Source organism: Mastacembelus armatus, chromosome 4 (genome assembly GCF_900324485.2).
Source record: "Mastacembelus armatus chromosome 4, fMasArm1.2, whole genome shotgun sequence".
In the NCBI taxonomy this organism is placed as follows: Eukaryota; Metazoa; Chordata; class Actinopteri; order Synbranchiformes; family Mastacembelidae; genus Mastacembelus; species Mastacembelus armatus.
In genome coordinates this window covers 10,814,083-10,829,583 of record NC_046636.1, presented here as the reverse complement: position 1 = coordinate 10,829,583, position 15,501 = coordinate 10,814,083, and the positions used below count along the sequence as shown (strand labels likewise).

At 38.9% G+C, this 15,501-nt stretch overlaps 1 protein-coding gene across 1 annotated transcript in view; it reads left to right on the top strand.

Moving 5' to 3' along the window:
* xxylt1 (xyloside xylosyltransferase 1) overlaps positions 1-9,114 on the top strand; it is a 106,855-nt gene extending 97,741 nt beyond the window's left edge. The window contains exons 8-9 of the transcript XR_003296588.1: positions 8,227-8,275; positions 8,711-9,114. The gene's annotated coding sequence lies outside the window, so the exon portion shown is untranslated. The remainder of the gene's footprint in view (positions 1-8,226; positions 8,276-8,710) is intronic.
* The last annotated feature ends 6,387 nt before the right edge of the window (positions 9,115-15,501 follow it).

The following is a 15,501-nucleotide window of genomic DNA, read 5'->3' as shown; positions in this document are numbered from 1 at the left end:
CAGTTTGCTTCATGAAATTTCAGTCTTCTCTGTGTGTTACACAATAAATTTAAGATGTAAAAAGCAGTATTGAAATCACTGTAAATAAAAGGAAACTCCTCAAAGGGCTGATTCTTCAATTTTCGCAGTTTACAGCAGGAGAAGGGACTGTGCATAAGGCTGAAGACATGATTATGTCATCATGTGTCAAAATCAAAAAGCAAAAAAAAAAAATACGCAACTGAAGATCACAGTTGGGCAAATGGTGAGGCGCTGATGCAAGAGAACATGGGTTTACAAGAACAGGGGTTAAGAGGAACAAAGGTTACAGAGAATAAAGACCTGAAGGACTAACTACAGTGTGGTCTGCAGACAAACAGGTGAATGTATAGAGTCTTTAAAACGTACTGTCTGTAATTTTTTGCTTTTAATAAAAATATTATTGGACACAAGTGGAATAAGTGCAGCACAGGACACATTTGGTATATTGAAATTCAGCTTCTGTATTTGTCACATCCTGTTGGGTCATACTGTAAGTTACCAAACTTCCCAAAATAGACATGAACAGTCATACAGATACTAAACCCAGCAGACATTTATGCAAGTTCACTAGAAATACATTCAAGTAGTAAACAAGCTGGAATGTGCAGGAGACCTGCTCATCATCACAAGACTTTTACAGGGATTTACCCAGAACAGAGATTTAGGTTAAAGCTGAGAAATCACCTGACCAGTCAGCTGTCTCCTGCAAAGTGTCTACCAGTGAGTGTGCATGTACGACCCCTTTTACTTGGGCCATGCTCTCAAAAGCCTTTTTAATGTTTGTATTCTGGGGAACCATAGTTTAGCCAAACAATGTCCACTTTCATTGTGCTGCCATGAGTTTGTGTTGCTCTGCAGTAAATATGTGGCATCCTGAATTTCAGCTGGCACAGAATCAAGCCGGTCACACTGATTATTGACTCCAAATGTTTTCTCACAATAAGCAGAATGGCCTGGTGGCAGCAAACTCACATGTGAAATCTGATTTTTCTCAGTGCTGCTAAAAATTCTCATTTCATTACCCCCACATTGTACTAGCATTATTGACCATGCAGATATTTTATATATTATTCTTATTGTGAACACATTTCATGAAGACACCAAAACACTCTGTCTGAAACCTCTTTTATTTTACACAAATCAGTGAGCCACATCATAACATGAATGTTGGTACTATAGTTTATTTTGAGTCAACCCCACATACTTACTATATAAGGTTGCATAGGTGAACCTATGGGTGAATCACCCATTCTGAGTGCATTCTAAAACTTCCAGGTTCATATCAGGTCGATGCCTTCAGGGGCTTCTCTGCCTGTAACCTCTATCAAGGTTTATTCCTGGAGTTGAGCCTTAGAGCAAGCAAAGTGAGGACTGTTGTGCTTATCTTTGACTCTTCTTTATCCTTTACTTAAATCTGGCTGGTGCTAAGAATACCACGTGTGTGACTCCAGGCACACCCCTTAAAGCTGCACAACTTACCACACGCACACATTTCCTTGGAATAAGTGGATTCCAGTCAAACTGCTGTTAATGTAAACACAATCACTAATGGTGGTGGCAGAGAGATGTGTGACACAGGCAAGATGTAATCTGCCAGTAGCCCGGCCAGAACAGGGCCATGGGTTATGTGGAGACATGAGAAAGAAAGGCTACTCTCCCAAGACCACACCTGCTTGTGTGTCCTTGTGGCCCCAGTGTGAATGGTTAGCCATACGAAATTCCAAGTAACATAGGAAAATACAGGTAACAAGAAGTTAAATAGAACTCATCATGGCTATAAACAAGTTAATCAATGCTGAATCAGCTGTACTGCCAACACCCCCACAATGCATAATATCCTGTAAAATCAATGGCCCTTTGTGTTATAATTGATCAAAAAAAGTGATCCATTACTCCAATTTTAAACAAGGTTCTGGGGTTCGTGGCTAGTTTGTTGTCTTCAGAGGCCATGTTGATTTAAACACCTCTGGAGTCCTGTTTCCTGAGCCAATGGGGACATGAGCCAGGGGCCGAATAGAACGGAGTCAGGATCCTCTGCTTTCTTTCTTCTTGCTCTAGGCTGCATCCTGAGATCACACAGGCGGCAGCTGGAAATAGCCCAGACGTGCTGGCCAAGTCGGACTAGAGCACTGTTGGTGTTGTCTCCTGTAAGACTTCCTCAGGCGTGCAGTTAATCAGCAGAGACAGAGGAGGATGCAGGACAGGAGCCAGACACAAATCAGGCTCTGCAGGGTGGGGCAGGAGACGTGAGCGTGCATGTGTGCAAGTATGTAGGTGTTTATCTGGGTGTGCAAGCATGCTTACCTTCATGCATGTTTCAATTGTAAATTTCAGCACACACATAAATGTAGACAACAGACTAGGGAGTGGCATGATTTAACTTTAACTGATTTTCTGTGTGCTTTGCCAGATCATCGTGTTACCCTTTGTCCCATCCATGCTGTGAACTCCATTTTTACCACCTTGCCTGTTACTTAATCTGTTTTTCCTTGCAAAGGAAGAGGTAGACCTGAAGCACATTGAGGTGTTGACTGATAACTATGAGCTTCAACCCCCGACATTGGCCTTCTTTCAAAAAGTCTTTGCACTGCTGCAAGCATATTATGCAAAGAAAGTTTTACAAAAAATATTCATAAACATTTCATGTAGAAATTTTAAAGAAACAATTTGAATACCACAGTCTGAAATGATGTTAATAATCTGAATACCACTGATGCCTTAATCACTGCAGGATTTCTTATTGTAAGTCAGCCTGCGCTCAGACTGGAAACCATCAGTGCACAGTGCAGCCAGTGTGAACGGCGTGTCTGTTGGATGGATTCGATCACTTGCTCAGCCAGTGTTACAAACATTACTACATGTGTTTTTCTCATGATGCTTCACTTTCAGATTTGATGTGAGCATGTGATACCCCACCAAATATGCAAAACATCTCCAGTAGCAAGCCAGAGGTCTGGCTTTCTTAATTAATTAGAAAAAATTTAGCACAGGGCAGCACGGTGGATTTATGGTTTGCACGGTTCGAAACCCGGCAGGGGCCTTTCTATGTGGAGTTTGCATGTGTTTTCTCCAGGTACTCTGGTTTCCTTCCACAGTCCAAAAACATGTATGTCAACCTGACATACATGTAGTAATGCAGCAAATGTCACTCCTATGGGCAATTTATTTTGTGAGTAAATGTGAGTGTGTGTATGTGTGGTTGTTTGTCTCTATGTGGCCCTGTGATGGACTGGTGACCTGTCCAGAGTTTACCCCTGCCTTTCACTCAGAGAGAGCTGGGATAGGCTGCAGCAGATCCCTGTGACCCTAAATCAGAATTAGAGGGTAGAGATAATGGATGGATTGAATTTTAGGACACACACACACACACACACAGAGTTTCTCAGTCAAATTATGCTATCTGACCTTTTGTCTCTGACTTCCTTTCACCTTCTCACAGTGAAGTCTGGGACTACTGAGCATGCATTCTTCAGTTTTGATATACAAGTAAAAGTACTTTCAAACCTTTCAACAGATAACTGTGCTGTGTGCTCAATAATCCTGCTTGAAGTTTTGCCCAAGGAAAAAGACTTGCAGTATTACTAGAATCATCTTCTGTGACAGCTTCATTAACTCATCGGATGTTTTTGTCTCTGGTTTCTGATTTCAGCAGCGCTTTGTTCATGTTTAGTGGATTCTTGCTAACAAATATTTGAAGCACTTTTATGATTTGCAAAAAACATGTCTATTTTTGCAGTTTTTTAAAACATTCATGATGACATAAAAAGATTTCTTTGCATTTCTGTTCCCTTTTGAAACCACATTGCATTTAACCAGTTATCTGAAAGTTCTGTGTAGTTTCAAAGGCTTTCATTAGAGATGTATAATAGATTTGATGTCAAAATCACTTTTATCAAACGGCACCATTTAAGTTTTGTTTAAAAACAGATTTATATATGCAAACAAATTCTAGTTTGATTAAAAAGACTGTAAATCCCATCAAATCTGGGATATTGCAGGGACTTCAAGGCCCTTGTTGTTTTTACCTTGACTTTACCTTGGTCTGATGAATCTAAACATCCAGTAGCTTTCCTCTCTGCATTTGAATTAAGTGTGATTGTCATTATTTATTCCTACTCTATGAAATATTCTTATCATGGTACTAAAATCTGTCTTCATTTTTTAGTTAGGAGCTCTGTGCATCACAGACAAAACTCAGATTTGGGAAAAGTTTGCTAGATCTTGGCATCCTGAAATTAATTAACCCAGACTTTCAGGTGGCACAGCATCATCTGCTCATTTGTTTGTCTGCATGTCAGATAAGATAACAAAACATGTTCTACAGTGTATTACACTGCAGCACTCTTCATAAATCATTTTGGATAAGACTATAAGCTGGGTGATTGAAAGTAAACAGAGAGGGCCAATGTTTACTGCTCCTTCATATTTCCCTACTGGCAGTTCTCCAGGATTCTCAGCTCTGGTTTTGCATTTGTACAAATATTTTCAGAGGTGTTGCTTGTAATAATTTAAAAAAAATCTGTTAATTATCTCCCCAGAGCCATTATCTTGTCTTGTTGACTGTACTGAATCTGTGCAGCACAGTGTATGAGTGGAAGCTGACTTTATAAATTTCCAAAGAACACGGCGCCACCTCCAGCTGACGCTGCATTCCTGTGTGTGTGTGTGTCAGTACAGCTGATCCTGAGAAGGAGGTTAAAACACACACACTCCCATTCAGACACAAACACAGTCTGAGGTAACATCTTTACAGTGAATAAGTGCAAGAGTATGTTAAATATGATGAGTGAACTCAGACGAAGAGAGAGAGGTGTCAGATGAGAGGGCACAGGAGAAATAGCCAAAGTACACACAGTCAGAACCTGTGTCCTGTTTCCTGTTTACAGCGTTGTGATTGCTATTTTAGTCGACTGGATGTATAAAGCAAGACCTTCAACTTTAACAATAGAGCATGGTGTGACAATGAGAGAACTGATTTTTATGCTAAAACACATAAGAATATTAACCACTTGTCCATTCCCTGTTTGTTGGTTAAAATGCATTCATTATAGACTTGTTTATTTTTTTACTCAAACTCATGACTCAGTCCAATCACTGCAGTTCATTCATCTCTAGCACTTTGTTGTACATAATACTATTGTGGATTACACTGCATTTTATGGTTCCCATAGTTTCCCAATAATCTCTTAAAAGGGAGCAGATATGGAAAGGACTTTGTACAGTTTTATGGCCAGCAAACTCTACTAGTCAGTGCACAGCTGGTCTGCTTAACATGGAAAAATGTAAAATTGTATTTATTGACAGATATTATTGACATATTAACTTGGGTTTGAAACAATATTTTGATGATTCTAGAAATACAATTATTTAATTATTTGCCCAGATGTAGTGAAGAAGCTTGGTACCTCTCTGTACATAAACATAAAAACTATTAACTGCTGGATAGATGCCATTGCGCCTAGCCAAGAAATAGTCCACCTCATAATCCCCCCCATAAAATCACAAAGTGTAAATATTTTACTTCTCTTGTATGACCAGACAAAGAATGCATTCATTTGTGAGTTTTAGAGTACTGGTAGGTGGATTTTTCTTACCACTGGACAGGCTTTGTTTTTCTCCTTTCTACTTCAGACACTGAAGCAGAAGGAAGGAAAATGTCCTCGCTCTATATTTGGAGGTGGGTCAAAGGTGACATGGGAGGTTAAAGAGTGAAGGTTTCAGAAATCAAGGAAAACATTTCAGCACAGCGGCCTTAGCCGTCTGCCATGACGCCTGCTTATCCATCGCACTTCCTATGTGTGTCTGCTGAAGCACTTGTGTGTCTGTGTGTGTCACCGTTTTTAATCTGAGTCTTTATGCTGTCTATTGCCCTCCTCTTTGTATCTGTTTAAAATGCTGTTGTCTGTCTCAGGAACATACACAAAAACACACACATGTGGAGCACACACACTGATTCCAGTGGATACATTGCAGCTTTGTAATTGCCTCAGTGTTCAGACATTTCTGTTCTATGAAGAGTAGAACTGAGGGTAAAAACACAAACACACAAGTGCACAAATTTGTACACATCCGGCCACAATTAGACTTTATGTCTTTAAAGTCTCACCACAAACACCCTGACCTGCTACCAGTTACTGCATACAAAAGCAGGTACGCATACATATCGGCATCATGTTACACAATTGTACTCACACATCCAGCACATGTGCAGAGTAACATGTATAGATAATCATGCACAAAATACTCTCCTTTGTAATCCAGTTTAAATAATGCATTTTGTGGTTATTCTGTTTTTTCTACATGGCCATATCCACTAGCTACTCTTTCATATTTTTTTACTTTTTGCACACTTACAGATATATGTATACAGTAGATTCATACAGTTGGATGCACACACAGTACTAATTTCTAGTTTCAAATTTATGGCACCTAAAATATGTGGCATTATTCATAAGTTTTTGTGATAAAAGTTGCTGTATCTCAGCAATCAGCAGCTCTAGGAGTTCTTTGTTCTGTGACATTGTTTTTGAAAAGAAGGCAGCCTCTGATCAGAAATCATATCCATCATGACAGTAAAATATGCACAACTCAAACCCAAATTCCTTGAGTAACCGGTATTTAAGTTCAAGCTTCAACTCTGGAAGACTCTGGCAACTCTGAATTTTGACAGCTTCAAGTGGAAGCTCAAGTTACAGTAATTGTTTGAAATTTGGAAAACAAGAAGCATATTTTTAGCAGTATACAGATATATTATGTTATGGTATATATATTATAGATTATGGACAGGTCACTGCATGTTGTATCCAAACACCAGGGTTTTTGGGTGAAGGTGGATTAAGAGACACGGAGAAAAAACCAAGAAATTCACCTTCCCTCCTATGCATGTTTTACAAAGCTCCTCCATCCCACAAACCCCCACCCACTCTTTGTTTTCTCATACAGCAGCCAAATAACCAGAGGCTCAATAACACTCATGTTCATTGCTTCAGATAGTCTTTGTATCTATTTTCAAAGTGTATTGGGCAGAATCAGCTTAATGTGTTTCTTAGTGCTGAACTCTGGATTTTGCAACCAAAATGTTGCAATGTTTAGAAAAAAAACAAAAACAAAAAGTGGGGCAGTCTAATGGGTAGAGAGTGAGACTGAAGTTGCGGGTTCGAGTCTCAGGACTGGCAGGAATTGACGGTGGGGTGGCCACCTTCAATACCATGACTGAGGTGAGACCCCCGACCCTCAACCACTCCCCGGGCGCCGCAGCAATGTCTGCCCACTGCTCCGTGTGTGTGTTCACTGTGTGTACACTGTGTGAGTACTTTGGGTGGGTAATGTAATTTCCTCATTGTAAGACTAATAAGGGTAAATAGCTTAACTTAACAAACCTGTATTTCCCATGACAGTTTCTGTTGTTCAGGCAAACAGTGAGCGTCTGAATGACATCACTGGGCCCTGCATGGAACATGCAGGATTCACACATATACAAAACAAACACACACATTCTTGCACATTCTTTCTTACTCTCTATAAATGTGTATGTCTTTGTTTGTGTGTGTGTGTGTGTGTCCATGTGTGCGTAAGAAAGATAAATAACATGATAGCATGATAGCAATAACATGTGCATAGGTTTTGGTTATGATTTTTAGACCAAAGTTCCTAATATAAAGTATTTTTAAATGTGATCATTTAGAATAATGACTTTTTCTTTTTCACAGAATGCTGTTTTTGTCAGGATGGAAAATAATCTAAATTTACTTTGTACAAAACTTTCTTTAAGAATGATAATAATCTGATACTGCCACTTGTACACAGCATGACTAAAACTTCCTTACAGGAAAGCACATGCAAAGCCCTTCACGCACCCAGAAAAACAGAAAGAATATTCGCACATATACGTGCATACAAGCATGTGTACTGCATCTTTGTCACTTTGTTCTTCAGATCCCATATTTATTAAAGTTGCGATAAGTGACACCCAGCCACCTGCAACAGTGAAAACATTATTCTCAGGGGAGGAAACCCTCATAGTGGAACTGAATGTCACCCCAGCAGATTGTTGTTGTTGTTGTTCCTGATATGCACCTGCAGCTGTTTTGTGTTAATTCATATGCAGCACTTGACTTAGAAGGCTTTTCTGACCCACTTTTACCTTCTGTATTTTCTCATTTCATCAATCTCTGACTCTTTCATTGCTCTGTCGCTCTCTTTCAGGTCAATGGTGGGAGAAAAGGGGAGGAACAGAATTTGACAAGTGCTTAAGGTTTGTGAATAATGATTAATTATTCCTTAAAAATCTAATCAAAGCCATGTCTGTGCTATTTGTTTGTGATTCAGCAGGTTGACTCTTAAGGGAGGTGCCCTAATTACTTGTGTTCTAAAGAGTCAAAAAAAATTTGACACATTTTGTTTATTCTAATTGCATAGCATGGTTTGCATGACTGATATCTATTGTACAGTATTGGCTTTGATGTAGCATAGCGCTGTCCATTTAAATACCAGTGTTGGTAATTACTCACAGCGAGGTCTGTGGATTACGCCCCGTAACCATGAACACATTGTTTCTCGATAGACAAGCAGCTACAATGTTTTTCAAATGTCATTTTTAAAAACTTAGAGCACCGCAAATGTAGTTCCAGTCACGTGATACTGAAGTATTGCAACACCTCAGCACATAAAATGCAATCTGTTCTTATAGGTAGATGCCACCAGGAGTGAGTGTACAACAGAGTGATGCTGTCCATACACATGGCTGACATGTGTCCATATTGTCAAAGCCAAGTGCATCAGTGCAAACTAAAGACGTCACGGGGGATATGACACATTTCACACCACTTTTATATTTTTCACATGTTGAAACCAAGCACAAAACTGGGTTGCATCAGCCTTTGCCAACTGGACCTGTGGCTGATAGTGACAGTCAATAATCAAGAGCCCTGTTGTTGATGTCTCATTGCATTACAGTGATGGCATGTATTTAGATTTTATCTACAGTATGCAGATTTATAGTGACTTAGTGTGTCGATTAGTCTCTCTTTGTTCTCCTCTATCACTGCCCCCAGTCCCTCATTTGTTTCTTTGAACTTCTTTCACATTGTTTTCTTTCATTTCTCTTTCTCTGAAGATACTAGAGGAATGCCAAAATCTCCAGACAGACAAGATATGCTCAGCTTTGCATTCCACTCTGTACTTCCATGTCAAGGTAGACAGGTTAGACAGGCGGGTGGAGGCACATGACTCTCTAGTGACAGATGGGAATAAGAATCAGAGGAATCCAGGTCTGCCCCAACACTTTCCAACCCCAGCTTGGCCTTGTCTCTCTGGAGGATTTCAGGTTCTCATGCCCCAGACTCCTCTTAGATATACTGTGGTGCCCTGAGAGCCACCCAAACTTTGTTGTATGCTACATTGATTGGCTCAGCATATATTTTAAATGCAGGTGACAAGACAAGAGAGAGTCAATGTAAAACTCTTACTATATTCAGCTTTTCTGTACTTTTGTACATATATTGACTTTTTCCCAACTTCCTCATTGCTGGTCTTACTTTCATTTAATGAGCACCTGCACTCACTGTTTTCTGGTCTGCTTTGATTTATTTGCTGTTTTGAGTTAAGGCTAATACCAATTTACATTTATTGCTGCTTCAGCAATAAATGAATGCTTTCCAACAGTGACTAAACTGGAATTGAATATGCTGCATTTGTTAACTGCTATTATTGGCTGTCTATTGACTGATCTATGTTGATTTTTTTTTTTTTTAATTTTCAAAACAGTTTTAAATATTAAGATGGAGTTTGTGTTGTACTTCAATTCATCACTGATTATTTCAATATTCCTGTATAACCAAGGGGGCAATACATCTCTAACCACAATCACATTAATCATGATTTAATTGCAATCAGCAACTGCATTGCACATTCGGTATACACATATTGCTATAGTTATTGCTATTGACATATGTTTAGATATATTATGCCTACTTTGAAACTGCATTGTTTCAAAGTGAGTGATTGGTTTGGTTTTGAATTAGTAGGAAAAGATTAAAATCTCTGCAAATCTCTCACAACAATTTTGTTCAGTGTGTTTCTTAGCTGTACAGGGTTAATGCAGTTTCTTCACGAATTTGGCTTATGTTGCATGCAAATACACACACATCCCTTTCATCCTTGGGTTAAGAAGTATGCAAACACACACACACACACACACACACACACACACACACGAAGCGCAATCCCATTTAATCATAAGAATCCTGACTGGGAGCATTCCTGTGACACAGAGTTCAGACAATTTACTTATTAGAGCAAACAATGGTATCCATCAATTTCATTTTCATAAGCTGAAAGATTACAGAGTGATGTGCTTATCCTGTGTATCCAGTCCAGCGCACTGTGATTCCTGTGGTTTCCCACATCTGACAGGCACCATGATGTTTGTGACTTGTGCAAATTGATGGATTCAAACACTCCTAAATGTTCCCATCAAGCAGAGCTGAACATGTGCTATTGGCTATTACATAAACTCTAAAACTGTAAACTGTAAATACAGTTCTTGTTACTGTTTACTGCAAAAGTACTCTGCTGATGCTGATGGCATCTCGGCCTGCCCCTCCATGTTATTCACTTTAAAGAATATCCTCTTAGGTTTTATTGCTACTGTATTGTATTACAGAGAAGCCTCTGTTGAGACCTGCTGACTCGACTCCCATTTTAGAAACCTGCTGCACCTGAGTCTACATTGCTATGCCATTCACAACTACTGTAAGCACATGCTGACTCAATTTAGTAAACTGCACGACACACACATCCAGATAAATGTGCACCGACTGTAATAATGTTACTGCATTAATACATACACACACTGATAATTTATATGTAACAAAGTAGTCTGTCCAGTTTACACACAAAATTACAAACACACACACCCACTCACACACAAATAAGCAGATGGCATTACATCCCAATACTATGTAATTCATTTGCATGAAAAAATATTTGCATGAACACAAAAGATAAACTATTACTACTGTGAGTGGACATTTGCTGCAGAGCCATTTTACTGTTTGCTCTGTGCTCTGTTTTTGTGAAAAATCCTGTAGATGCACCTGCATTGTATTTGCCTGCCTTTGTGTGTGTGTTCAGAAGTATGTGCATTAATGTGAAAACAATTTTGAAAGCTTGTTTGTGTGGTGTCCCGAATTCTTTGTGTGTGCGTATGTGTGTGTGTGCGTGTGTGTGTGTGTGTGTGTGTGTGTGTGTGTGTATTTCCAGGTGGAGGAAAGAGGGGGCAGTTTGCAGCAGCAGAGGACAGGAGAATGAAATGAAGGAAACGGGAAGGAAATGACGAAGACTTGCTCCCTGAAACTGCAGAACTGCCACTCTCCCTTTGTCGTTCTGTATGGAAACTTGGACACGCACACACACACATACAGCCTGTTGTTGTTTGTGGCTGTGATAAGAACACCGGATCTGAGACACAGGATGGTAAAGGGTGAACTTGCAGAATAGAAGAGAAGTCAGACAGAGAGAGGTGGAATAAAAAAGTCACAGACAGACTGTGACTGAAAAAGACAATGAGAAAGATGTAGACAAAAAATACAAACAATTCTGACGATTTCATGGCAAATAACAAAATGGCAAATGTTTCATACTTACCATTTTTCATCTGGTTGTCACCTCCTTTTGAAATGAAGCTTTTGAAAGACATTTTTGGGAGTGGGTGAGGATAAATCGTGCACAAATTAAATGGTTACTGAGCATTTGTTGGCTGAGCAGTAGCCATGCAAAGCCTTTCTGCACATTAACTTGAGAGCAAGGTATTTTAGGAAGCTGGTTCTTGCACACTGATAGCAGTGAGCTGGAGTGGCTACACAAACATCAGTGTCGCTGCCACAGTATGGCTGGCCCTGGATCAAACAGGATAGGGAGATGTTTCCCACTGTTTGCTTTAACCAGCCTGCAGTGTCGGATCAGCAGCATTCGCAGTTATAAAGTGAATCATGGTAAAGTTAGGTTAACTTAAGAATATTCCTCTTTCACCTCAGCTTTCAAACATGATTCATCTGCAAAGACCGGGACAAAAACAAGGATGGAATGTGAAAGGAAGGTCAAAGGTCACTGCAAGAATGTCTCTGGCATGTTTGTTTTTACATATTTTCACACAAATGCACATAGCGCAGTGTGTGTGCAAAAATACACACACTTTTGATATGTTGATGAAATCTGTGTATAATTGGTACAATCTCATCTTTCAGCCTGACAATGTGGTTTTGATTTAGTTTATTCTGTGAAAAAAATCCCTTCAGAGTTCATTTTCATTATTTCTGTAATGTAACAATAATCCCCCAACCCCATCCCCATGAGCCTATGAGCATTTCATATTTAATACAGAGGTGACATCTTGTTTTACTTTGTCTTTTGGGGCAAGAGCTTGTTTGTGTGGGTGTGTGTCTGTTTTTGTGTTGCAATTTTTAGGTTTATGTGTCCGTGCTGAAACATTTGCTTACCCAGTTTGTACATACTTGAATCAGGACACCCCAGAGTAAACACACTTGTGTTTGTCATTGGACACAGTTATGCTTTAATCATTTGGGTGTGGCTAAAAAAATTATCACATTATGTGATAGAATAGGATTACATTTTGGGCCACCTGGATATTTGCCACAGAATTATCACCAAAGACAGATAAACTGAAAGCAAGACAAGGCATTTTGAATGAGCCCCTAGGTTTAGACTGACACACTGAGATCCAATCTTACTGATAATTACTGAGGCTGTTTTCTAATACTGCAGCATAAATCTCTGTTTTTATAAAGAGAAATTTCCTCCCTGCTGCTCGTTAATATGACACAAAGTCCACCCTTTTCATAAAAACTTGCTAGCCTAAGCACACAGTGTAAGGCAGCATGTTCACTGATAAAATCTCCTGGTGAACAGGAAGTGATGTGTTTTATGTTCTAGGCAGCAGCGGCAATACAGAGAAAATGAAGAAAAAGTTGGGAACTGGCATGACATGAAATAACAACCCTGAGATTCACAAAAAACGACAACAAAAAAGTTTAGTAAAGAAAAGTGCAAAGTGCAACAAAGAAAAACCATGAAATTGGTGAGTAGCAGCAGTAATTGCAAAATCTAAGCTGAGACTTCTGTACTGCTACTTTCAGGTTCATAGCAACAACCAAGGACTCTGTGCATTCAGTGTATGGCTCACAGGCTAATTCCATGGAGACATCGTTGTGGGGGGACCTGAGATTACAGTGTTGTGGTAGAAGTCCAGCAAGGTTGCTATGTTGCTTCCTGGAGTTCATGGCCTGTGTCTTAAGAGGCTTTTAGAGGCTTGTAAGTGATGAGCTGCCATCTGGCTAAACCCTGGACAGCCAGACACACACAGTTGGGAAAATGTTGACACCACTGATGTGATGTGATGTGATGCTTCACATAGATGTTAGGGACTCAAAACTTAAACTTCTCTTAGCTGCAAGAAGATTAAATACAATTTAAATAACTGTAAAAATGTATTTTTTATGTAGTAAAGTAAAGACATGTCAAAATATCTAATATGCAAATTAAGTTCAAATAATTGGTTTGTTTTTGTACTTTTGCTATGCTGCTTGTATTTAAAAGAGCCTAAAACAATGACCTATGTTAATACAGCATTAATTAAAAAAAAAAAAACAATACAAAAGTATTAAATGACTGCTTTAAACAAAATTAAGCAACAAGATTTGAAATTCAATTAATTAAGCTTTTCTGTAAAGAAACCACTCATACACAAGATGAATTGAAATAATTCTAAACTTGAATATGTTTACATGACGTAAAATGAACTTTCATTCCCAGCTGTGTCTTCTTCAAAATTCGGTTTATTAAAAAACACTTTACTAATAGAGCAAAAGTAAATCCATTGAATTGTATTTTTGTATTTTGAATTGTAACTGTGTCAAGTGAAGTGAAAAGCTGCAAGGAAAAGCTGTGTTGACACACAGACCTTTCGTTACCAGTCTGCTCAGGTCTGGGTCTGTCAAAGGTATTCACAGTTCAGAGTTTACTTTTCCTTCCTTTGTTATAGCCTGTGATCAGTTTTAGCTATGAAAACCACAGCTCTCCTTGTTAAAATGACTCAACCACCTATGTGGCCTTCTTTTACACCACCATTACACCAGACCCTGCTACAATAAACTACAATTTAAACACTATCAGCTGCACTCACTGCATGTTTTTACACTTGCATAGATTTTATTTTGCCATGATTAAGGAGTCGATTTTAGACAAAGTGACAACAGATAAGCATTTCAAGGATTTCTGTGAACAAAATATTCTGTTTTGTTTACATTCCGCTTGGAGGGCGACCCGTAGTTTGGACAGTCTGTCCAGAACAGAGAGGCACAGTATTGTATGTTACTGTGCTCTTTTTGTGATGTTTGTCCAGGAGTGCAGTCCTCAGAGATGTCCTGATTAGAGAAACAAGGTGAAGAGGTCAAACATGGGTATAATCACAATAGCAGAGAGAAGTCAATCATTTGTCATTTGTGACTCCTCAACTTAATAAGTAATGTACACTAATGTAGTTTTTGACATTTCAAAATTTGGAAATACTTGTTTTCCAAATGATAATGTATTCATCTACAACATATTTTATCTTTATCAGACAAAACAAATGCATTTTATTTTAAACAGCTCAAGGCTGTAAGTAGGTGCATGCTCCAAAAAGTCCTGGCTTAGTTAACTTTTTTTTTTCTAGGAGACCATGTGGTTGTGTATAATTTAGTGTATATATAGCAATTTTGGAAGTTACAGTTCCGACAAGATTTTATGTAAGGCATTGATGTCTGCCATGTTGGAGGTGACTGACAGGTGTGATTGACAGTTTGTTTGTCTGCTGCTCTCTGGATTCACACTGAGTCAGACTTAGAGAGCTTCTGTTTATACCTTTATATTTATATTTTTCCAGACAGACAGTTCTACTATGGCTGTGGCTAAGAAGTTGCATTCATAAGACCCGCAAAGAATGTCGTCACGCAATGTTTCATCAAGTTTAGCATTACAGGATCTGGCTAATTAGAATAGTTTGGTAATGTTAGCACTATATCAGTATGTGAGGATGAGGTGAGATGAAATAAACATTCATCCCTATAGGTGAAATCATATACATATACATTTGCATTATTTGGTCTACCTATCCTGCTAATTAGCAACACTCCCAGCTCCTTACTTCTAAATTAATGTAAATCACCTGACATCATGCTTGATACAGCCACTCTCTATGATGGATACTTGACAGCGCGACCCAGAGCTCTACAAAACGCTGCATTGTCATGGCCCACCAGGCTTTATAGACAGTTTCACTTGTTTTATGATCTAAGGGTTGGGTAGTCTGTTGATTCACTCCAAATAGCTAATGTTCTGACAGATGTTTTATCTAGTGTAACAGTGCAGAAACCTTAATTCCCTCTAATCTCTGTAGAATGTGTGTACCTTCCTTTCAGTCTA